The sequence below is a fragment of the Megalops cyprinoides genome, chromosome 22 (genome assembly GCF_013368585.1).
Source record: "Megalops cyprinoides isolate fMegCyp1 chromosome 22, fMegCyp1.pri, whole genome shotgun sequence".
Taxonomy (NCBI): Eukaryota; Metazoa; Chordata; class Actinopteri; order Elopiformes; family Megalopidae; genus Megalops; species Megalops cyprinoides.
The window spans coordinates 257,627-273,829 of NC_050604.1; the positions used below are offsets into that span (position 1 = coordinate 257,627).

The window sequence follows — 16,203 nt, forward strand, 5'->3', positions numbered from 1 at the left end:
ATACACCTAGCAGGCTAGAGGTGAGGTGTTTTCAATGTGGGGAGCTAGGACACGCTAGGCCACACTACCCAGCTAGAAAGTTCAAGTCTTCGAATGTGTGCTATGTTCCCAGGCCATTTACACCAACAGTAGAGGTCACTACACCAGAACACACAGTCAAAGTCCTTATTAATGGTGTCGCTGCACATGCTATGGTGGACACTGGGAGTTCTCAGACCTTAGTCCTGTATAGTCTGGTGCTCAGGGATCAGTGACAGGATCAGGCCCAGGTCCAAGTATGTTGTGTCCATGGGGATGAAAAAGTGTACCCGACTTCTGAGGTGTTTTTAACTGTTGATGGCCAGACACTCTTTCTGCCTGTTGCTTTGGCACCAGGACTGCTCTCGCCCTTCGCTACAGTGGCAGAGGGAAACCCTTTCTTACAAAAAGGAACATCCAAGCCTGTCTAAATTATGCAGAAAGATTCATTCAGATGTGCTATGGTCTTACGAGACAAAGGTTGAACTTTTCGGCCTAAATTGTAAAAGATATGATTTGTGCAAAGCCAATACAGCTCATCATCATCCAAGGAACACACACCGACTTTGAAGCATGGTGGTGGTTGTGTCATACTTTGGGGCTGCTTCTCTTCAGCTGGGTCAGGGGCTCTTGTCAAGATAGATAGGATAATGAATAGCTCCAAATATCAAGATATTTTGGCACAAAACTTGGCTGGCCTCAGAAAATTGAAGATGAAGAAGAATTTCACATTCCAACATGACAATGACTCAAAGCACACATCCAAGTCAACCACGGCATGGCTTCAGAAAAGGAAAATCAAAGTCTTGGAATGGCCCAGTCAAATCGAAAACCTGTGGAATGACCTAAAGAGAGCTGTACACAGGAGATCCCCTTGCAATTTGAAGGAACTTGAACTTTTTTGCAAAGAAGAGTGGGATAAAATTCCAAAGTCTAGATGTGCAAAGTTAATAGAGACTTATTCACAAAGACTTGCTGCTGTAATAAATGCAAAAGGTGCTTACACACAGAATTAGTTGGGCAGGGTGTGCAGACTTATGCAATCAGGGTGTTGTCATTTTTTTAAAATTTATTTTTCCTAATAAGTAATTCTTCTTTCTTTCTCTGGATTTTTGTTTGTTGGAAGATCACATTACAGATGGAAAAAGTCTGACATTTACATTGTTTTTATTTCTGTCTTTACATTTCAAAAACCTGCAATTTCATAAGGGTGTGTAGACTTTTTATGTGCACTGTAAAGCGGGAACAGCTCCACTCTCGGGATTTCATTCAGAACAGAAACAGCTCCACTTTCAGGACTTTCAGCTAGAACAGAAACAGCTCCACTCTAATGAATTTCAGATGGAACGGAAACAGCTCTGCTCTGATGACTCAGTGGGAATAGAAACAGCTCTGCTCAGATGACTTTCAGCTAGAACAAAAACAGCTCCACTCTCTGGGCTTTCAGCTAGAACATAAACAGCCCCGCTCTGATGACTTTCAGCCGGAACAGAAACAGCTGCACTCCTGGGGCTTTTAGCAGGAACAGAAACAGCTCCGCTCTGATGACTTTCAGTGGAAACAGAAACAGCTCCGCTCTCAGGACTTTCAGCTGGAAGAGAAACATTTCCGCTCTGATGACTTTCATGGGAAACAGAAACAGCTCCACTATCGAGGCTTTCAGCTGGAACAGAAACAGTTCCACTCTGGTGACTTTCAGTAAGAACAGAAACAGATACCTCAGGCAGTGCTGGATGGCATTGCATTGGTCCTTTCATTCACATGTCTCTGCCCTGCTCAGTGTAGAGTGTGCTGTGCATGTGAGCATGTTAGCAGCTTTGCCTCTTCACTTGGTGTGTAAGGACTCCTTCACCCCTCACCCCTGCACCACTTCATTCTTTCTCCATGTCATCCCTTCATCCTTCTCAGTTTCTTGCTGCATCTCTAGCATGGGGGAACAGAACAGAACAGTTAAAGCTGAATCCTTTCTGAGAACATGGTAAGGTCATTCTATTAATAAAATAGAAAATGCTTGTTGAAGCAGAGAAGAACCGTTATAAATCAAGTGATCACAACATCACAGTTGAAAAAGACTACCAAAACAAACAAGTCCCACCAGGCATGGACTTGAATTCTAGAAGCTGTCATCAGCCAAGGTCTGATGCTGTTCCCTGGGTCCAGCCATGGGCACACTAGGAGAGGGAGATGCCTTCTGCTGAGATCTTAGAGTTCCCGGACAACCAGCCAATCTAGTAATATATACATAAAAAAATTGTCCTTGGCTTGATAAACACTAAATGAAGGGGTGTGCTGAGAGAGTGTGAGAGGCTTCTTCCAGCAGCAGACAGAGCAGATGTGCTGTAGATGTGAATGCTTTAATTCAGATGAATTGTTAGACTGTTAGATTTGATTATTAGTGAATAATGACAATTGAACTTCTGTAAGTTTTTGAGTAATTTAAACAATACCCTGTGTTTGCAGTTAGCAATCATTGCACATGCACTGTAAAATGACAGCCTTAATCCCCTGCAATGTGACATCTAATTTTCAGCAGTGTTCTGTAAGAGATGAAAGGCCAGTCTGCTCAGTTACATTTTGTGGCAGCTCAAACTCTAAATATTTTAATTCATTTAAGGTCTGAGCCTACGTGTCTGAAGTTGAGTCTCTGTGTGTACTTGTGTGTGTGTGTGTTTGTGTGTGTGTGTGTGTGTGTGTGTTTGAATAAGTGTGTCTCTAATGTCAGCATCATGCAGTAATGATGGAGAATGATGACCCCTCTCTCTCTTGTGTGCATTCCCCAGTGACCATTTCCGAGCATGGCCAGAGGGTCTTTGGCAGTAGAGAATGTGAAGATACGTCACGCTGTGTTGCATGTTGGGACGGGGGCTCCATCTTGTGAGAAACAAGCTCTGTTTACCTGTGCCTGCTACAGTGGTTAGAGCATACCTTTTGTTTTGTTTGGCTAAAAAGTTGTTTAAATCCTTCAAATCTGATGCAGAAGGGAAGAGATGAGAAGGGGAAAGAGAAAGAAAAGGGACTCTACCAGAGAATTTAAATCACAATGCCAAGCAACGGTATTTGGACAAACTAATAACGAAAAATAACATAGATCCATATGACTTAGCAGGCCAAGACTGGATTACAGACCCTGATACACTACCTCCACTCACATACCCGGATATTGTAAATTATCTAATTTTTGGACTGAGTGCATACACTTTGTGTGAGTTTAAAAGTTATAAATCTGTAGAAGCTCATGAACAGTTTTGCAGTGGCTGGGTGCAAGATCTTTTAATTCATAGTCATACTTGCAAAGGTAAGGTGGCACTCCTCTTTTTGGTTATTATTAAACCAAACAAAATACAAAACATTAAAAAACATTCAGCAATATGATTGTTTTACTGAGTCATAGGCAGTGGGTTTGGTCAGTCGCATTATTAATAAAAAAGATTTGCTATAATCTTGGACCTCCTTCTTACTACCGCTACCCACGCCATCCGGCGTCTTCTCGTCACCTCCTCAACCTGCTTCCCTTCATGTTTCTTCCACATAGAAAAGGTGAAAAAATGTATTCCATTGTCCAGTTTTCTCCCTGAACGATGGTGTGACCTACTGTGCGGCAGTGTAGCATAGTGGTTAAGGAGCAGGACTCGTAACCGAAAGGTTGCAGGTTCAATCCCCGCTGGGACACTGCTGCTGTACTCTTGGGCAAGGTACTTAACCCACAATTGCCTCAGCAAATATCCAGCTGTATAAATGGATAAATGGGTAAATGGATAACATTGTAAAGAACTGTAACCTATGTAAGTCGCTTTGGATAAAAGCGTCTGCTAAATGAATAAATGTAAATGTACTGTGGCAGTTCTTGATGCAGCAGCACTGACCTACCATGGCAACGTGTTTCAGAATCACAACAGAAAATCAAAACACAGCCTCCAACTCATGAACAGACAGGCAGCGGGATCCTCACAAGATGGCACGTAAACAAAATTCAACACAGCATATCAACTTCGCATTCTCTGTAGGAAGAAACTGAATTAATTCTGAATGTGGACTCTGCATTAATCTTTAATTTAATGAAATCTTTTCAGCCCAACTGGAGCTAGTGCAGTTTATGGCAAGAGTTTAGAGCCACAGTGTGGAACCACTGGCATCCCCATTGCAGAAAGATAACATAGCCAGCCACAGATGTTTTTACACAGCTTTCTCAGTCTGCCATGTACATGGTCTAATCTTAATAAACTGTCCAGTGGTCAATTTCATTTTTCATCCATATACATAAGTATTCAAGTACATCAAAGCTAGCTCAAAAGTATTGATATTTACATACACATGGGAATAATGGATCAATTATTACAAATTGCAGGACTATTCATGTTGGTTGTTTACATTTTGTGACATATTATATAATAGTATTTCATTAACCTTATTTAATAATATTTAATGTTAGTGTACTTACATCAACATGACATAAGGAATGAAGTTGTATCTTTGCATTATATTGCAGTTGTATGTATTTGTTGAGGAAACTCATGGCGTATGATCTTATAGGCTGTTATTTGAGGGTGTTTTAAAGCTGCAGCTGGAAGCTCCAAATGCCCCCTCAACCCCAATTACACCCTGATTACATTACAGGCTGATTACAGCCTTCTTTTCCCCAATGCAATCTTTGATCTTCTCACCACACCCCCAGGCAGAGGAGGAGAGCAGATTTGCCACTTGTCTGTGACAGTACCAGGGCTCCTTCAGGCAATCAACTTTTATTTGACATGTATTTGCTCATCACAAGACCCCACATTACCACTGGCAGAATGAAGAAAAACTTAAATTAACACTTGACATTCAATATGGTCAAGTCCTTAATTGGCCACATCTTCCTGAGAAAGCAATTTTCAATCCCCCAAAGTCTTGGCGAGGGTCATACGCACCACACTCAGCCAACAGCTCCAGTCCCAACCTGGCTATAATGAGACCTTGTGAATTAGCACTACGTGACATGACTGTAGCAAAGGCTCCTATCCCCCCACTCCCTGACCACCACTACCACCACCACCACCTCTTTGCTTGAAAGATTTACAAGGATCTGGTAGCCAAAAAGTCAAGAGCAACCTCCTGACTGTTCCCTTAATCCCCCTGGGCTGTTCACTTTACCACCCCTGGTCTCCTTCATGCAACAAATGCATCTCTGCCTTTCAGAAACCTGTCTCAAAGGACACTGCTACTGCCCTGTGCCTTGTCCCCACATTTCTCAACACTTACCACACTGGTTCTGTCAGTCATCAAATCTGCGGGATTTTGGTTTGGTTTAAAATCTTTCAGGAGCAGAGTTTTCCACTGGAATGAACACACAAGTGTAAAACCTACTTGAAAAAAGCATTTTTCCACTTTGTTCTCTGATCAAATAAAGAGATCCCGCAGATCCTACAGTGTAACTGAGGGTGATACACTGCCTACGAGCAGAAAATTATTTTTACACAGTGCTCAATTAGATGAAAAAATGATTTACGTGAATAAATACGTCTTTATGCATGGACCCCCATGTGTTTTTACCTACAAAATATAACTAACAACATAGGACAAGTATGATCTAATAAACTGTACGACATAGACACAGTTACAGATGTAATACTATACTAATACATTGTTGTATGTAGCCTGTTAGCCACAGAACTGTTTAATGGTCTTCCTAGGGCCCAGTCATACTGCTTGTTATGTCCTTGTCATGGCTGAATGGCTGAGTGATTAATCCTGAATGGTTGTTAATAATGCCATGTCACAGGTCAGACACATGAAATAGGTGTGCTCTGTGTTTCCTCAGCACATTGACAGTGGTGTCACATTAACTAGCAACACATTCAGGCCTGTAGGACCATCCATACAGTTGTATGCAGTTTGGGCACCCCTGGTCCCCTGGTTGATTTTTAAAGTGAAAAGTAGTACACACAACCTCTGCAGCAAACAGTTTTAAAAAATGACATTTTCTGCAAATGTTAATGCACTGTTACTTTTGATTTCATGAACTTACAAATAGTTAAAAAATAGAAAAAATAGTAATTGTAAATAGTAATTTTAAGCTTCAGCTTGTGTTTCTTGAAGTAGTTCATGGTGGGTTTTGAGGTACTGTATGTTTTGGATCACTGTCTTCTTGCAGAAGCCAGCCTCTTTTCAGCCTCTTTTCTTGACTAATTATGTGACATTTGCTTCCAGAATTTGCTGATTCTCCCCTCTACCCGTGCAATGTTTCCTGTGCCACTGGCTAAAGCAAAATAAGCTAAAGCAAAATAGATCCACCCACATGCTTAGCAGTTGCCAAGGTTTTCTTTTCATGCTGCTCCCGTTTTTCTCTAAACACACCTTTGGTGATTGTGGCCAAAGAGTTCCATTTTTACTTCATCAGTCCACAGCACTTCCAGTTCCAGTTACCAAAATGCCTCTGGCTTATCTAGATGTTGTTTTGCATACTTAAGACATCGACTTTTGTGATGAGGTCACAGGTAAGGTTTCCTACTGATGGCTCTTCCATGCAGATCATGTTTTGTGCAAGCTGCCATTTTTTAATGACATTTTGGACAGTGGAAATTGCCAGCTGGAAGCATTTTGATATCTTTTTATAGCCTTCCCCTGCTTTGTAGGCATCAATTAGCTTCATTTTCTGATCATCAGTCAATTGCTTAGAGGAGCCCATGGTTGTTCAGTGTTGGCACAAGATTTGAAGAGTCAGAGAATTTATTAAGCTCTGGAATTGTCATTAGCTGAGTTAATTAATTTCTGAGACTTTGCAACTAGAAGTGTGCCCAAACTTTTGCACATGCCACATTTACTATTTTTTTCTGTTTTTTAAGCTCATCATATATATAGTATCTGTGCATTAACATTGGCAGAAAAATGTTATTTTAAAAAAAGTGTCCTGCAGAGGTTGTGTTTACTTCTTGTCACTTCAAAAATCAACAAAATGTGTAATTTGGGCAGGGGTGCCCAAACTTTTGCATAGAACTGTATGTACTGAGTGAGAGCTACAGCTGCTAGCATCTCACAGCTCAGCTACATGGATATGCATTTTATTGAAAACCACATTCTCCCCTTTAGTCTAAGGCAGACATGAGACACAGACAACTCTGTCTCTCTGCTTCTCTTCACTTTTCTGTTCTGTGCCTCTATGTGCTATATCTCTCTGTGCTATACATTTCTGTGCTGAGATTCTCTGAGCTGTACATTTCTGTGTTGAGACTCTCTGTGCTGTACCTCTCTGGGCTGTGCCTTTCTGTGCTGTACCTCTCTGTGTTGGACCTCCCTGTGCTGGGACTGTCTGTGCTGTAACAGCAGCAGTAAGTGATGCAAGCAGCAGCCAAGAAAAACGATTGTTAGCACCAATTAACATGATAAGGAGCATTCAAAAATATAACTGAGCCAGCAGAAAGGAAAAAGCCGTGCTACGAATGTAACATCTCTTCTGACCTGCCACATGCCAGCACTACAGTACCCCCAATGAAGTAATATGCATGTATTCATAAAGGACACTCACCACTTCTTCAAGTAATAATTAATGAGAGGCAAGGTCAAAGACATTCGTTTTTTTTTCACAAGTGCACATTTTAACATAACGCAGTTTCTTCCTGTATTGTTTTCCCTTTAGTCATACCTGATGCACTTCCAGTTTTCTGAGACCATGTGAAAGGCTTCCGGGGGGAAAAACATCACTCGTATCTATTTAATGTTGATATCACAGCAACAGCACTATGATGCTTCCATGCAGTACATAGAAACACATGGCTACAAAGATAAAGAGTGAAAACATACACTATGTGTTTTTCAAAGTTAATATTTGAATTAACTTTGAAAAAGGCGGAGCCCTGACATAATAGGTAAGTTAACCAACATATAGATACAAGCATTTCACTGAACTTTGGAGGTGTGCTCCCGCATCAGGTATGACTAAAGGGAAAAAATAAGTGAAGAAACTGCGTTATGTTAAAATGTGCACTTGTGAAAAAAACAAATGTCTTTGACCTTGCCTCTCATTAATTATTACTTGAAAAAGTGGTGAGTGTCCTTTATGAATACATAGCTGTCATTGTGCTAAAAATAGCTATTCAATATATATCGCCTGCCCTGGACTCAAACCACCACAGCCTCATTTCTCCAACTATCAAACATCCGAAATAGCTTTAGCCAGCCTACACTAACAAATCAACAAAATTTTTTGCTTCTTGCTAAAAGGTTGAACCGAAAGAACCGAAAAAATTGACGTCATGCAAGTTATCACAAATGACAGGGAGCAAGGTCATTGGACAAACAAATTAGCATTTCCCAGCAAGCCTTCTTCCATCGTAAAGAAAGAAACCAAATTAAATAAGTAGTGAGTAGAAATAATATTTATTTTTAATAAAACGTGTAGTTTTGGAACATTTCAATAAGGACAAATAAAAATTCATACAAAAAGTCTATGACTCAAAACCGTAAGTGTGATACACAAGTTGGGAAGGTGGTGTAAATATAGCTGTCACCATTTACAAATCATTTCAGTTATATCGTTGAATGGTTACTTCCAAGACTGCATGAAATGGTCAATGCGCGAAGAGGGCCCACCTACAAATAGTAAAGCAGCAAAAAATCGCCTCCCTCCATGGGCCCTGACAGGACCGGTTGCACCGTTGATAGTTACGCCAGTGACTTGAAGCTATATATGTACCCAGAGGCCCTGGAGCCCTTGCTAAGAGAGCCCAGCATGTAACAGAACAATGGCAGCATGAACGGGGTTCGTCTGCCAAGAAGACAAAATTTGCCTGAAAATGAACAATCCAGCATGACAATGATCCATGGAACTCTATGAAGAAACAGCTTAGCACAAAATGAATGTTCTCATATGGCTTAATCTTAATACATAATCTATATCTTAATCTCTGGGCCACAGTACAATGAAACCTTGGTAGTTAAAACTCAAGCAAGCAGTCCACAACTGGAAAATATCTGAAGGACCTTTAGCAATGCTGCTGGGAGGAATTGCCAACTGAAAGATTCAAAGGAAATATCCAGCTATGTTTCAGCCCTAGAATACTTTTGTACTCACATGTGAGGAAGTTGTCTCAATGACAGCATGTATGATACCAAAGTATGCCAGGAAAGAGAAAAGGAAAGAGCTGTTATCACTCAACAGCACAGGTAACTCCCATTTAGTCGTGGGCAATATATCGAATATACTCGAAGTATCGCAGCTTGTGCTACGTGGGATGTAGTAAATGAATATACTGGCGAACATCAAGTACAAATTGTCACATATTTTTTTAAGCCGCTGGCCACTCTCCTGGGCGAGTGTGTGTGACGTATATAGGTGAGACGTGTGTTTTTGTGTCTGGAGTGAACAGGGAAAGAGCCTGGCGAGAGCGAAAGAAGTGAAGCTCCAAAGCGAGTTTTTACGTGCTGAGTTTGGAAACGGTAATAGAAGGTGGAGGCGGATGAGTTGGTTCTGAAAAGAAACAGCACTGCATCCATTGTCTGGCAGTGGTTTGGGTATCCAGCGCTCCAGACTGTGACCGTTTTTTGAGAGTGTGTGAGTTAAAATTTCACATGGTCTCATTCGTGCAAGTGAATGATGATTAGGCTGTTTTGGTGCCCCTCCAGCACGGGTACTGCATTAGCCATTGTGGTTGAAAGTGGTACTTTTTCTTCTTCACTAGCTTAGTTGGTCTCTCCCTACCTGCACTCTCCCTGCCTGTACACATGCACTGATGATGAAATGCGCGAAATAATCCATTTAGGCCAGGTTCACACTACATGACTTTCAAAGTCGTCAGATCGCTGTACTGTTCACAATACACAACTTGCTGTCTTGTAATCGGGATTCTTGAAGTCGTTATGGTTTGCACACTACATGACTGATCAGCGACAGGGGGTCACACATTGCAAGATTTTTCACCAGAAGGAATCTCCGACGAGTCTGTCTGGTCTCCAAACTACGTTTTGTCATGAAAACACATGCGAGAAGTGACACAGGGAATGACACAATACCATGCGCAAGACAGGGATTTTATTCTTCCAAAAATGGCTACTGTAGACAAAGATATCAGCAATATGGCCAAAATCTCATCTCACAATATTTGTATTTTGACGGAGTACTGCTATTATTGATATTGTTTACATAATTAAATTGTAATGTAAGAGTCGCAGTCCTAAGTCATATATTCATATTCACAGTGGCCTACTGCAGGAATTTATTATTTTTTGGAAACATCAAAAAGGTATTGGTGCTCCTGCCAAAGTTCAACCAAATTTTCCTCCATTTCTTGGACCCAAGCAAATTGCGGAACTTCTGTTGTAGCCATGCTTGTTGATGTTGTACAACTCCTCCCCCGGGATTCCCCTCACCCCATGTCTTGCGCTCTCACTGGCTGTAGCTCGTCGCTGCACTCACTGCCTGTCACTACACTTTTCACACAACAGGATTTGGACTCCCTGACAGGTCCAGATATTTAGCCTGCTAGATATCTGTCAGGCGTCTGCGAGACATTGGCGAGTCTCTCGGATGGCGTCTTTGAACAATTCACACATAGCGATCGAGAGCCGATTTGCAAGCCCCGAGCGAACGCCGATTTGCCTCTGATCTAGAATTAGCTAGATTTTTTTCCAATCTTGTGTTCTAATAGCACCGGTTTTAGCATACGCACTAAATGGCTAATCACACCGGTGTGACTGTGCGCGTGAAAGGGTTAAAGAAAATACAAAGTGAGGAGAGAGGAGGAGGCTGGTGGAGAGAGAGAGCCAACGAGAGGTCCCGACTCAGACACAACTGCTGATGAGAGTGCAGGTGCAGGCAGGGAGAGACCGACTGAGCCAGTGAAGAAGAAAAAGTACTACTTTCAACCACAATGGCTAACACAGTACCCGTGGTCGCGGTACAAGGGAAACTTAATGTTCAGATTAAAATATTTTGCAAATTTAAAGTCTCGAGTCACTGTCAATCTTTATATCAATGCAAAACTAGGGTATGCACATTAAGACAACTATTCATCAGCATGCAAGGTCATTGATTAATACCATGCTGTACCAAAAAAAGGGTGTGACCAAATCATGTGCTGGTGCGACCAACTGAAAAAGTTGGTACCACCAGTGCTACCAGTGCCGCAAGGAAGATGTTGAACAAATAACGGTTACCTGCAAAATACTGTTTTGTTAGATTTATCTTGGTTGTGATTTCCCCCTTTTTGCATGCAAGTTCAAAATTGTTCCAACAGAAACCACTAATGAATATAAACAAAAATGTTTATATAAAATCTCCCTCACACAGCCCTGAGATCTCACACAGCCTTGAGATCTCATGCTGCCCGGAGATCTGCCTCAAACAGCAATAGGCAGGTCACCCAGCTAGCCGCTGCCTCTCTGTGGAGACATTTACATGAATCCTATGTTTCCAGGCACATACCAGCCAGGTAAATAAGCAACCTTGAGCCAGATGAAATTACACTGATTAGATAAGTCTTTTAATTAGCAGGCTAACAATTAGCATCTCCTGAGGGAGACTTGAAAATGTTCAATTTATGGTAGAAGAGGAGGGGTTACCTGACATGCAGATGGAAACGGGAAGAGTTTAGGTGTCATTGGGGTGGGGAGTAGAAAAGGTTGTACGACATTATGTGTGGTGGGAGGGGTTATATGTGTCATTGGGGTCAGGGATGGGAGAGATGTAGCACAGAGAGGTCCAGACTCGCTGTGGTGCCATACAGGTGGAAGCAAAGCTACAACAGCCAAACTTCTTCACTCACAGATTTTTTTACACTGCAGGGAAATGCAGATGCACTCATTGCCTTTTTTCCATGTCCATCACACAGGCCGACAGCCAGTGGCATCATTAGGTCCGATCATTCAGGGCTATAGCCCCAAATATTTTAAGTCTAGCCCCGAATATTTTCGCCCTGAAAAAGGAGGTGTTTATAGCAAAACAACAGACAGACTGTGTAACAGAATGGAAATTGACTTGCAGCGTCTGAAGCTGTGATAATATTTATTTATTATAAAGGTAGATATAACCTCCCCAACCTACCGATGCCAATCTCCCTTCAAAAAAAAAACACAAGCCCTGGGCAAACTTGACTTAGCCCCTGATCTTTTCAATGGCTAGAAACAGCCCTGCTGACAGCCCATCCCACCTGGCCATAAACCACTCCAGCATGAAGGCCAGCCAATGGCCAAACACAGACTCGTGCATACAGGAATGCGTACACTACAGGGCAAACATACAGAAACACACACACACACACATACATACATACATGTACATACATACACTACCAGTCAAAAGTTTGGACACGCCTGATTAAGATAATGGGAAACATGCATTCAAAGATATTTTGATCTAGAGCCTTATGCTTAAATGCTTGAAATTTGTTTTTTATACAAATATAAATAAGTTGGGGCCTGTGTATGAATTTCTTTCCAAAAAATTTTAAAATATATTTTGGGGCACTTTGAATGAGTTAAAATATATGATAGTTTTGATTTGTTTAACACTTTTTGGTCTCTGTATAATGCCATTTGTGTTTTTCATAGTTTTGATGTCTTTACTATTCTAAAATAGTAAAAATAAAGAAAAAAAAACAGTTTTAGCAGGTGTGTTCAGACTTTTGACAGGTACTGTACATACATACACAGTAGCATATATAGCATATCAGTATATCTTAAAGCACTACCATGTAGCATAGGAAAAATAAATTTGGTGAAAAACTGATAAATCAAATGTATACAGCAAAAATACCATGGTGAACAGTGCATTGAAACACAATCACACTCATGGGTAGCAGTATAAAGTATACTCTTAATGTATATAGATTTAAGAATAATTTATCATTGGAGAAGTAGGACCTATTACCTGCAATGCAGAGCAACATGAAAAGAAAGCAGACTCTGGCATTTAACATCTTAAAGACCCCAGCCTAATTTGTGTTTAAAAGAGACATAATGCTACTGCCAACATATACACATCATGCCAAATACAAAGGAATAGAATTTGTCTGGAAAATCTATTAATTTAATATATTTAAACAGGTTATGGGTTCTGTAACTCTTACATGTGAAGGAATGGGAATAAGAAGTCAGTCTGAATGTACAAATTAATTAAAGCATATTGCCAAATGTCCATCCATGCTCAGATGCAGTAGTAGGTAGAATGTGCGTATTATCAAAGTAGTCACTGGCTGAAGCCAATCAGGAGAGTCATCTGTAATATCTTAATTACCTCATGTTCTGGAGCAATAGCTGTGTGTTAAACAAGCTGAACACTATTCACCTACATCCTTTTACCACGTCATTCATATGCGTACATTCAGACAGTAGGTTTTGGTAAACTTTATCCCCCATGTTTTCTAATATCTGTACTCATAATTAACACGTTATTCAGCAAACGACCTGCAGTTCAGGGATTGTAATTCTACATACCAGCGGTCCATTCAAAACCAAAAATTCAAAAAGTTATCACCCTGTTAGTGCAACAAGGACACATAGAGTTCCCTGCTTGTATGTATTACTTGTAAATTCACAACCAATTCTACAATAAAACATTCTATTTGCATCATAGATAAATAGTTTATTTTTTCATTAATGCGTCACATAAAGTATTGTCATATGCGGTAAAATTAATTCTATTCGTAGGCTATTAATTTCACATATTTATTTTTAAAAACATGAGATAAAATAATTATAATAATAGTAATCATAATAATACGAATAGTAACGATTATTATTATTATTATTATTCAAGTGCATATTGTAATTTTCATATAGGCCTACTTTCAGTGACACCTCATTATAAACGGTTGGTTTTGCTAAATGTACTGTAGCAAATTAAATGGTTTTATGCGAACTACACATATCGTACAGGCTGTAAAGTCATTTCTCTCCAACCTATAATAGAAAGGAAACTGTATATTTGGCAACCGTACCTCGTCCAGGTCTTTGGCCATTGTCGACCTGTCGCACTTAAAAGGTAGCAGAGCGACGACACCCTTTCAAGAGAAAAGAAAAACAAAAGGGCACAGATAGACTTTCTGAGTACTTTGCAGTTGTTTTCAGGAACAGGAGGATGATGCTTGAACGTACAGACCACACTGCAAGCCAAGCAATTCCTATCGCTGCTTCACGTCGCTGCTTTTATACCAAGTAAGCAGTCAGCTTGATGCAGCTTTTTGGGAACGTATCACTGTGGGCTACTTGGGAATGCGTTCTGTTTTACCTGCAGATGGTTTAAACTGACATACATGTGTCTGGCAAATGACTTACTATATTGCAAAATGGTATCCCAATGGTTAAACAGTGCAGTCGTATTTTCGTGTTCCTCCACAACAATGCATATAACTGTAGCTTCTTGCGGGTGATGTTGCTTCAGCAAATAACCCAACAAATTTCCCTTCACCGATTTCCCCTCCCCTAACTAAAATATTGAAAGGAATAATCTTCTGTTTAACTGAAACACTTTTGATAGAAGAAGCAACTCTCTTCTAACTCTTCTAAACTTTGGTCAGGCTGTAATTAAAATTGAAGGAGTCAGGCAATACAAAATAAAATAATATCCTCGCCGCGGCTCTGTCGCACATAAGGCGCGTGGAATTGGAACATGTTCAAAATGAATTTATTTCAAAATCAACTGAATAATACTTTGTAACGCATTCAATGCAAGAACAATGATATGATGTTGACTGTTTACTGCTTTTTGTTTATGGTCATAACATTAACCCGCTCATTTCCTGTGCCATGCTATATAAAGTGAACGTGTAAACTACTAGACGTTTACATTTTTAAATAAAAAAAATTAAATAAAAAAGCAGTCATCTTTACATTTCATATCTATATTGTTGTTTTCTGAATGTGTTTGGATAGGCTATTTCAAACGAACCATTTCCAAAAAATGTAAACAAAGTTAATTAACAAACTCATGTGTACTTTGAATAACCGTAAATTGTTCATATAATTGTTATTTCCTAATTAAAATAATACATTTCTCGTTATATTAAAAAATCGGGAAGCAATTGATGATTTCTGTTCATGTCATATCAAGAAATCAGCATGCCAATGAACACTCTGCTTTGAAGGCTGTGTGTGAGTCACCTACATTTTAATCTGATTCGTTTATTTTCATTATTATTTTTTCCATTCAGGTAGGAGATATGTACTATTTAAGATGTAAATGCATTCGCAGTTACGAAATTAGAGAGCTCACACATACGTCAACTCTATGGATTGTATTGTCTGTCTTTGGTAGCATATTGTCACACATTTATGTCTTCATAAAATGTGAGTGGAATACTTAAAGCTTTATATTTAACGCAAAACTGCGTTTATTCATTTAATTACGTCAGGGGCACTAGTCACAGAAATCATGAGTTATTATTGTTTAACCCTCAGTAGCATAGTTTGTCAGGGGCTTATTTTGAGAAGTTATGTCATGCCAGCTGAATATGTAAGATGCTTTCTAAGTGTCAGAGAAGCAGAGTGGATCTTGCCCCGTATCTGACTGGACTGGAACAACACCAAAAATCCACCTATTTTTTGATTCCTTGACTGCACAGGCATAGGTAATGTTGTTGTATTTTTAATATTATACATATTTAAGATATTCAAAATTCATATTAGACGAGGACGCAAATAAAATAGTGACGCTGTCACACATACAGTTGCACACATGCACATACAGTTATTAATTTAAATACGTAGCCCGGCAGTAACCTTACATTTTTCCGTTGATGTTTTCCGAATACGTAGTCTAAAATTGTGAGCAGCATTCAAAACTGAGATAAAGTGAAGTGCGTAATCTAATAATAATAATATATAATCTAATATAATATAATCACCAACCGCAGATTGTTCATTCTTGAATAAGAAAAGCCGACATTTATTAAAAGTAATATTCTAAAGGAAAACACTGACACGTAAATCTTAAATTTAAAACTCCCTCCACATCAGCACTCTCTAGTGACCTAAGTCCAAGTCAACGAAGAAAACAAAGTTTATTTTTAAGTCGACAGAGCCAAGTGATTGTGTAATAGCTGCAGCGGCGCCAACGCGTAACACCGAGTGCAAGGTACAGAGACACCCGCTCCGGTGATCAGTAAAGTACCCTGGTCTGCCCTGGTCATGAGGCACGATGTACACATGCACATAATGTCAAAAAACCTCCATAGATATTTCAGCTTCCGAGGAGGAAGACATTCGTATTTGCACCGA

General features: G+C 40.0%; 1 long non-coding RNA gene across 1 annotated transcript; it reads right to left on the minus strand.

Moving 5' to 3' along the window:
- Positions 1-1,529: 1,529 nt before the first annotated feature.
- On the minus strand, positions 1,530-2,245 carry LOC118769578. The gene is made up of 3 exons (XR_005004504.1): positions 2,114-2,245; positions 1,737-1,941; positions 1,530-1,609 (listed from the first exon to the last, which is right to left on the minus strand). It is a non-coding gene; the product is annotated as an uncharacterized LOC118769578 (long non-coding RNA).
- Between the last annotated feature and the right edge of the window lie 13,958 nt (positions 2,246-16,203).